General features: G+C 33.0%; 1 pseudogene; it reads right to left on the bottom strand.

Annotated features, from left to right (window-relative positions):
- Nucleotides 1–3,500: 3,500 nt before the first annotated feature.
- Nucleotides 3,501–8,245, bottom strand: LOC142612354 (beta-carotene hydroxylase 2, chloroplastic-like; annotated as a pseudogene).
- Between the last annotated feature and the right edge of the window lie 1,886 nt (nucleotides 8,246–10,131).

Raw genomic sequence — 10,131 nt, 5'->3', positions numbered from 1 at the left:
CCAATTACAGCCTTTTTTTGTTGTCTTACTATCAATGAGTCTAATAAGTTGATATTTGCAAAGGGTTGTTCTTAAAGTCACTCCACTTTGAAACTTCCCTGCACGTCATCTCTTCCCAGGTGAAGTATTGACTTACTATTATTAGGACTTCAATATCTCCTCCCCCACCCCCCCCCCCCCCCAACATCATCATAAATTAGAGAGTGAAAATGGTTTCTCTACTATCTCATGCTCCACGCAGCACAGCACAAGTTAGGCGCACCTAATTGCAGTGAGACCCAATTGTGAACTATTTCCTATTAGCATTTTTTTTTTCTTCTTCTAATTGATTTTTTAAATAAAAAGAACTACGAAAAAAAAAAAGATGCATTTTTCAGTAATAGACATAGTTGATAACAATTAAGCATATCCACGTAAAAGCAAATCAATATCTACTGTTATTTTCGCTAAGTTTGTGTATAATAATAAACACTATGATCTTTGAATATAACTACGTAATTAATAAAAAATGGGATTGAGAAGTACTTTATAATACCTATTCCAGATTTTTGTTTGACTCTTTTTTCGTGGAACTATGCTGGAATTCTTATGAGATCTGTTGTTTATTTTGTATGCAACTTTTTTTGGCTGGTTAAGATTTTAAGCGGTTAAAAAAAGAAGGTAGATTAGTTTGCCACATGAGGGAAGCCATCATGCAAGATCTTGACTCATATGATCATGGCAGTGAAATACTGACTCTGTCAAGCATCACTTTTGTTTGGTTGTGTCTTTATTACTGGAAATAATATATTATTTCTTAGTAATGATTATTCATTGAATTGGGAAATACCTATTTCTTTCTAACTATTTCTTAGCAATTGTAATTGATGAGTCAGAAATTTATGATTGTCATTAACTAAGAGAAGACGTTACACATTTACTACGCTCATTGATGACAAAGTGTAACGGACGAAGCAATGGTCACAGAGTGAGCTGTGAACTTCAAACAAAAATTTTGTAACGCACTAATCGTTGAGCATAAATACAGCAATTAATTGCCCATTAAGGAGGCACATAACTAAAAAAAGAGAAGGCAACAGAAGTTAAAGGTACACACAAAAATACACTACGAAAATCACTCTCCAGTCAATTCTCTCTAAAATTCTTCTCCCTTACTAACTTAAGCATTAGAGGCAGTTTGGCTAACACCACATTGGTGTGTTACTCTTCCACTCAATTCATTTTGTAGGTTTTCCACCAACAAAGGCGACCCCACTCACAGTTTCGTCCATCCACTACGACGAGGAGCTCAACTGCTGATTTTTTACATCATTAGTAATAATTTTTAAATTAAAGATATTTTTAAAAATACAAACTTTCCACTTGCACATAACTCTTATAAAAAATAAAAAAATAAAATAATCTCTTTGTTTTCATATGCACATAACACTTAATTTTATTATAATTTTAGAACTAAACGTATGAATAGTAATATATATATATATATATATATATATATATATATATATATATATATATATATATATCTTCCCTAAGGAAATCTCTTTCAAACTAAAAATAAGAGAGGCTATGGAATGTTGACATCTTGAGCGCCAAAGGGGTGGCATGAGCTTCACTAAGCTAGTCTCAAATTGCTGTGGAATATTGACACCTACTACTCTATAGGTTAGTTAGTCATAAATTGCAAAGCAACACCTATATACATGGTTTTAAAAATCGAACCAAGAGTCGAACTTTTTTTTTTTTTTTTTAATTTCCAGTTCAACTCAGTTTTTGACTGGTTTTAGAAGTTTTTACTGGATCGGACGGCTCCTAGTTCCAGGTTGAACCGGTAGGACCTGCCTGTTTGGTCTAGTTTTTAAAACAATGCCTATATATCAAGCCGAAGAAAAAATAATATAGAGAAAATCAAATATATTGTTGAACTAAAACGTCACTAGTGACTAGTGATGAGCTTTAGAAAAAAGAAAAAAAAAATCAGTCACTACTCACTACACTCACTACTCACTAGTGAGATCTAAATGTGATGCTTGATACGATTGCTATAACCACATTTTTGCTACCCATGCGTCATGACGGAAGGTATTACGCATATAATAGAGACGTATATTCTATACGTAGCAGATTTGAAATTAAATCATTACCTACACTACAAGCACCCACTCTTCTATTCTATTTTATCACACACACACACACACACACATATATATATATATATATAGCTATAGTTTATGGAAAATGCTATACAATTCCATGTTGGTCCAATATCATCATTTATAAAACCCTAAAATAAGATGAGCACGGATTCTTAGTGTGATTTGTTGGGAAGATAAAAACATTGGAGAGTTTTCTTGAGTAATTAATAGGCGTAAATGCATTTTTAGTCCCTACATTTTATTTTTACCACTTTTAGTCCCTAAATCAATTAACGCGTGACATTTAAGTCCTTGAAGTACCATTCCATCACCAAACTAACGGGGAAAGCTGATGTGGCTGAAGGATCAATAAAATAATGATTTTTTTTACACATGGATCAATAAAATAATGGGGAAAGCTCACGTGAAGCAGTTACCAAGCAATCTGGCGTGAAGCTCGTCGGGCTCATGCATGTCCCCTGAAATTCCTCCTGTGACGGTGGTGAGTGGACTAGTCTAGCTAAAGTGGTAAACTGGGAGTTTTGGTCATTTGGTTCCAAGCAACCAATGTCCGTGGATGGATAGGAATTTGGACATAGGTCACTTCCTCGTTGTTGGTAGTTTTGATGGAGGGGCAGCTCATCAATTGGTTGAGATGGTCCAGAGGGAGTGGGTGGTCGTGGGGAGGGGAGAGTTGCATGGGCATGGGATTGAGGGATGGATGATGAGGACTCCCCATTGTTGATAGTGAGAGCTGGAGGTCCGGGTCAATTGGCGTGGGTGTCGTGGAATCTTGGTCAAATGAGGGGGCCATGTGGGTGAATGGTTGAACTCTGTTTTGGGATATGAAACAGGGGATGAGGTTAATTCGGTTTGAGAGGTAAAAGATGGCAAAGGACATGTACATGCATGGGTTGTACATGGACAGCTAGCACCGAGACATGCACAGTATGATGATGGCAGTGTGAATCGTCTGATTAAGGTTGTGCGGTTGTAATCAGTCTCAATTCGGTGGAGAAAAGATGGATTTGGCAATTAACCTACCTTTTTCTTTTTCTTTTTCTTTTTTGCTGAATTTCAATTAAACCTACCTTGTTTAGTACATGAAACAGCATGCTTTTTAGAGTCATCCATTGTAGAAATTAAGGAATAGTTAGATTACTATTCCTTAAAAAAGAATCACTTTCTATGAAGGAATAGTTAGATTACTTTTTTTCACATGCGAGTTGACCATGATGTAATTACTTGTGAAATGAATCTAGTTTGTTCAATTGCCATTCATGATGTGAATCACTATAGTACATGGTAACAAAATTGAAATTGCTTTAATTGAATTGTCCTACACAGAAGAGCCATTTCGCAAAGGATTAATTCAATCAATGAAAGGAGGACGAGGTCATTTTCCACTCCTCCAAACTATTGTACAAACGAATCATTAGGAATTCCTTTTATTCACCAAATGACAAATGAACTCCATTTTTATAATTGACTATCATAAGAACACTACAAGAGGGGTTTAATCACACTGGTACACTTCACTATCAAACTTTGGATTGGTTAGTCCTTCGTTGAATTTCCTTTTCCAACGCTTCTGTTCCCCCAAATTTTTCTAGTAGCATTAAAGAGAATTTAGTCACGCCTCTATTAAGTATTAACCCATCCTTATTTATTTAACAAGTCAATCACATAAGCACAAAAGAACTAGAAAGAGAGGTCACCTCTGGGCCCAAGAATAACCCATATGGCACACCATCAAATTTGTCCGAGTGATGATGCTATTTTTCCAACCAAAAAAAGAGAAACAATGAGCAAGTGAAAGAAAGAAAAGAATTGAAAAGCAATGTTTTTATATCATTTGGGGGAAAAAAAAGTTTATTACTTGATGGGCTGAAGCAACTCTTTGTAAATAAGGGACATTAGCGATTGGCCCAACCGGAAATCGACGGTGAACAAGTCCATCATGCACAAACATGAAGGCCATCCCATACATTGAAAGTCCTAAACCCTGTTTTTCAAGTCCCAAAATTTCGAAACATAAGAAAAAACTGCAAGTAACAATCTGGGGAACGTGTCAATCAAAGAGAAGTGGTGAAAAATTGGATTGGACAGTCTTTTCAAAAAAGCCAACTTTTCTTAATTAATAAAGCAAAGTAAGGTATGGCCAATAAGATTTGGCCACGACAAGGGTGTTAGAGCATCTCTAATAGCATCTCTAATAGGCTCTCTAAAGCCTTATTTGGAGAGCAAACACAAAAAAAATTAAGCTCCACGGTCTCTCCATCTCTATTTTTTTTTTTTTTTAAAGATTTGCTACAGTGCTCTCTTGAACTGGAGAGCATTGTAGCAACTCCATACATATTTCACTCTTAAAATAATCACTGGTTGAATAAAATAATAATTCTTTCTCTCTCATCTCTTTTCTCTTTTGTTCTTCACTTTCTTTTGCTTCTCTATCTCAACGGTTACAAACTAAAACATACCGCAATCAAAACAAAAACATAAAACCCAATCAAAAGATTTGAAACACAAAAAAATCTTTCTCACAAGCCTAATGAAATCCGAACAATAAAAGCAAAAAACCGCATTTTGTTGGTAGTAGGTAGGAGGACAAGCGGCTGTGGAGGCGGAGCAAATCGGTTGTGGAGAAAGACCCATCTCTACTGCACAAACTACTCGCTCATCATGCTCCTCATCCTTTTCCTTAGCCTCCTCTGGCACCCGGTCTCCATGATCGTCTTCCTCGCCATCTTCGTCACCTGGTCTCTCTCTCTCTCTCTCTCTCTCTCTCTCTCTCTCTCTCTCTCTCTCTCTCTCTCTCTCTCTTTTGTTGCTGAAATCCTCTCTTTGTTTAAGTCTTTGACTTTGAGTTTGAGATGAGATATTTTTTATTCTTTAACTTTTGGTATGTGGTGGAGAGTTGGTTTGTAGTTATAGTGGAGTGTGTGTGGTGGAAACAAAGTGTTGTAAAAAGTGGTTTTTTTTTTTTTCATAAACACACACACACACTCATAGAGAAGGGGATGAAATAAGAGAATACACTTATACGCCACCACCAAAACTGTATGTGGCAATTAGTGTGTGCTGGAAAATTGGGTTAATGATAATTATAAAAATTTTATGATCAATTTTTTTTTTTTTTGAGGGATTCTATGTCCATAATATTTTCACAATATTTTTACAATAAATCTTAAATAGTAGGTTATTATTGGTTGTTATGAATAGGCAAAGAAGTAATTTAAGTTGTGATTCAAATTAGAACCAATAACAACTTAACACATGTGATTTGTTATGAAAATGTTGTAAATGTACCATTTTCTTTTTCATTTTAGAAAAATTAAAAAAAAAAAAAGCTTGTGAAAAAGTAGTGAATAATAATGAATAAATAAAAACTAACAACTCATGACTATATTATTTGTTATCTCAAGTGCTTCAAGAGATCCATTGGAAACAAACAAACAAACAAACAAAAAAAACAAAACAAAACAAAAAAAAAACCAACCAACCACAATTTTAAAATTTTTACCCGTTGAGAGTTAGAAAATATAGTTGGGAATAAATAAAAAAAGATTAAAAAAAGAATAAAGATTAAAGGAAAAAATAATATTTAAATGAGATAAAGAAAAGATAGAGAGCACTGTTGGAAATAGTATTTATAAAAGTAAATACGTACAAGGAAAATGTAACTATTCACTCTCCAAACAGTATATAAATTTGAAGAATCTGCTAAAGATGCTTTTAGAAAGCTAAAATAGAAAACGATGTGGTTGGAAGGGAAATATACTCATAAGGCCCAAACAGAGTCCTGGAACCAAACCCTGGTTAGAGAAGCCGTAAAAAATAAGAGCAATTGCTGGAACCGAGTTGATCATGGCGAAAACATCGTTGAGCTCAAAAGGACCCTCCCTAGCTTGGTCGGTGATGGGACTGTAATAATAATGCCAAATTAACCAAATCAGCCATGGTCAACATCAGTTTTACTAAATACTTTGTAGCACAGCTACTATTTAAAAAAATAAAAAAAAAAGTACTGGCTTGAAAATAAACTCTCACTCTAATTAATTAAATTGATTCAAATGTACGTATTTTTATGTGTTACTTGTAAATTAATCTTATTATTCGCGTGCACTCTAAACAAATCAAAAATCATGCAAAGATTGGATTCAATTTCTCTTTGAAAATAGTGAACTAACTAGACTTTTTTAACCGATTGACCTCGTGCATAGGCCACAATGAAGCATGCCACAGCGCTCTACGAGCCCACCTTGTGGCTTAAGGTGAAATCTTCAAATGGGGCCTTTATGTTATCACTTAAATAATATTTAATTAGTATTTTATACAATAATTTTTTTTTAAATCCATTCTTTTTACTTTTTAATATTTTTTTTAAGAAAATGCTAAAGTTATAATAAGTTTTACTACAGATTGGTGTTGTAATGAATGTGATCAATGACATGAGGCTTACAAAAATATTAGAAATATTATAAAATTTACAACATGAGAATTACAAAGATATATCACCAATCACAAATTTTCATTAAAAAATGCATTCAATAGTTTGTTGAAAATCACCTATCATATTCATTGTCACTTTAAATTATAAAAGTTATGAAGACCACCACGCATCTTTGGTGCAGTGATCACTCCACAAGTATAAGTTCTTGTGAGGTGTGGGAGTAATGGCCGAGATTTAAGTCTCTATAAAAGAGTTTCGCACATAAATACACTTAGATTAAGTTATAGTAGAATTTTTATCTTGTATAAAAATAATTAAATAAATAAAGGTTATGTAGTAAAATTTATAATATTTTTAACATTTTCCTATTTGAATTACTTGTGATTAGTAACATGTCTATTTGTAAGACTTATTTATTTAAATTTGTTTTATCTCTATCTCTATCTCTAGCATTACTTGAGCCTTTTTAATAGTGAAAAAAAATGTAAACTAAAATGTTTTAGGCCCCTTTTGGTAGATCATCTTAAACACGCATTTTCACATACTTTTTCACCTATACGTATTTCCAAAAACTACAAACAACATTACTCAAATTTCTCTACCAACCGGGCTCTTAATATCTGCAAAAAAAATATTTATATAAAAAAAAATTGTCCCCAAATTGGGGCCTTCTCTAGTAAGGGGGCCCTAGGCAATGGCCTAATTGGCCTAAACGGCCCTGTGTTCATTTATTACTGTCAAAAATTTTTGGGCATGAGAAAAATGAAGAAGGAGAAGATCAGAGACTTACTGCAGCATCCACTGAGAAAGCAAATGTACTGAACATTTCCACTAGTGGAATTTCTTCACCCTAATCATCAAAATTGATTAAGGGTGAGTTTGGTTGGGCTTTTTGAAAAAGTGCATAATGAAAAAGTAGAGTTTTTAAAAAGTGCATAATGAAAAAGTGTTTTTTAAAAAGTTGAGTGTTTGGTAAAAGCTGTTAAAAAGTGTTTTTTGAAAAAGTTGAGTGTTTGGCTAGCACTTATAAAAGTTGCAGTTTGAGGGGTAAATTACTAAAAAGGACAATGTCTATATAAAGAGAATTATTTGTTTTAATTACTTCTTTTAATGCAAGTTATGGACACAATATTTTCACAAAAATTTCCCAATAAAGTTTATATAACAAGTTGTTAATGGTAGGAAAAAAAATGTCACTAGTAGGTCTAGATAAGAACTAATATCAAAGTTTTAATATTTTACTGATTAATCATATTCTTCTTTGGGAAAATAAAAATGCTCAAAAAAAAATGTTAGCAATGACTATGTATGTTGAATAACAACCAGTCAAGAATCGGTGTAATTAATGCATGATTTGTGATAAGGGTAGTTTTGTAATACTAATGTTCACCCATGACAAGGCACAAGGTGACGGCCATAAACAAAGTTATGAGCTTCACTCATGAGAGACAACCTTGTTGTAAAGTCTATAGCTCCACCCCATGCTTGACGGCTGCATCTTGGGCATAGTAAGCTGAAGGGGATAAGCTGAAGACAGTAAGCTGAAGACAGCAAGCTGAATATAGTAAGCTGAAGACAGTAAGCTGAAAGCAATAACCAGAAGGGGATATATGAATCTCTGACGGATCTTACATGGCCTTGCTTGATTTCCACGCATGCATGTTTAAGGAAATATCTTGCGCCCCACGCTTACCCCTAATCAAAAAGACTCCTATAAGGAAAGGATTCCGGAAGATACACGGATTAAAGAGGTTCTCTCTTATAAGGAAAGAATTTCTAGACCAAGGCATGGATTTTGGCCATACACTACTATTAAAACCTCAAAACTCTCAAAAACCAAGGTACACATAGTTTACTCTAGCTCTAGCACTCTAGAGTTATAAACCAAGAGATTTCTCTAACTTGACCGTCAGAGGGTTTTTGTCTGATACCACACCGGTACTCTTCTTAAGGTCTTCAGCTTTTGTGTTGTGCAGATTCCTGTCGAGGGCACGTAAGGACCGTGTGGTTTACTGACGATTTTCGGCATCATCAATTTGTTTAACAAAATATAATTTTTTTTCACTTTTATTATTTGACTAAATATAAAATTTAATTATTATTGTAATTATTAATAGACATTTGTTATAATTGTGGTATAAGAACTATATATTCTAATATTTTTTAAAAATATATAATCACCACCGCGTACCCTTGGTGCAGTGGTTACTTCACAAGTATAAGTGCTTGTAGGGGTGTGGGGTTAAGGGCCGAGTTTCAAGTCTCTAAGAGGCACATATACATTTAGATTATATTAGAGTAGAATTTTTATCTTATATCAATATATATATATATATATATATATATATATATATATATATATATATATATAATCCAGTAAGATTTTAATGAAAAATTTAAATATAAATATAATTTATAAATAATGTTTGACTTTTAATGGTATAAATCATAATAATATATTCTAATTATACAATTATATTCTGTTGGGTTGAGATAGCTTGATCCCGATTAATTAATTCAATTACCTAAGTTGATTAATTAGGTTCAATTGCATGCAAATCGTGAAGATACCAACAAATCACCAATGGCTCTTAAAAGAAGCTTATATATGTCTAGGGTTGTGAGAAAAGAAACCCTAAACAAATACATAAGCCTAGGCCAAATTTCAAATTTAGAAAAATGAAAATCGTAGTTCTCAATAGATCGAGTTACTGTCGAGCTATCTATCAAGATTCATATTAAGTCTTGATAGCATGCATTTGTCGAGCTATCTATCAAAACTTAATGAACAGTTTTTCTTCACTTGTTTCTTGGACCAATCTTCATGACTTTTAATATGAACACTTGATATGCTTTGAACAACATATTTCTTGATATATTAAACTCATTTTTGATCTACCCAATTATAAGTAAAGTGAATTTTATCAAAGGAATGACCAATTACATAAAATATGACCCTTACATATTCTAATATTAAAAGAAGATATAATTTGGTAAGATTTTAATAAGAAATTAAAATATAAGTGTGGAATCCACTCCACGTGAAAGGGAAGAACATCTACATATTTAAAGAAGATATAATTTGGTATGATTTTAATAAGAAATTTAAATATTAGTGTGCATGGGATCTACTCCATGTAAGAAGGGGGTACATCATACATATATTTAAAAAGTATATGATTTGGTAAGATTTTAATAAAAAAATTTAAATATAAGTGTGGGGTTCACTCCATGTGAGAGGGGGGATACATACACCCACCACATGGTAAATTTTTTCATAGCTAACAGAATATAGAACTATAGTAGTTCTCTTCAAATATTGTACTTTTGTTTTAATTTTTTTTTTGACACTTTATTTTAACACTTCATGAAAATGAATATTTTGAATTATAAAAGGTCAAACGAAAAACTAAAACAAACATGAATATTAAAATAAAAAATAGAAAATTACAACTTACCTACCTATGGTTTGGCCGAAATTTAAATTGCCTTACTTATGGTTTGAAAATTTTGACACTTTACCTCAGTGGCAGAGCCAGGATT

This window comes from Castanea sativa, chromosome 10, assembly GCF_040712315.1.
Source record: "Castanea sativa cultivar Marrone di Chiusa Pesio chromosome 10, ASM4071231v1".
In the NCBI taxonomy this organism is placed as follows: domain Eukaryota; kingdom Viridiplantae; phylum Streptophyta; class Magnoliopsida; order Fagales; family Fagaceae; genus Castanea; species Castanea sativa.
This window is presented reverse-complemented; position numbering and strand designations above follow the sequence as displayed.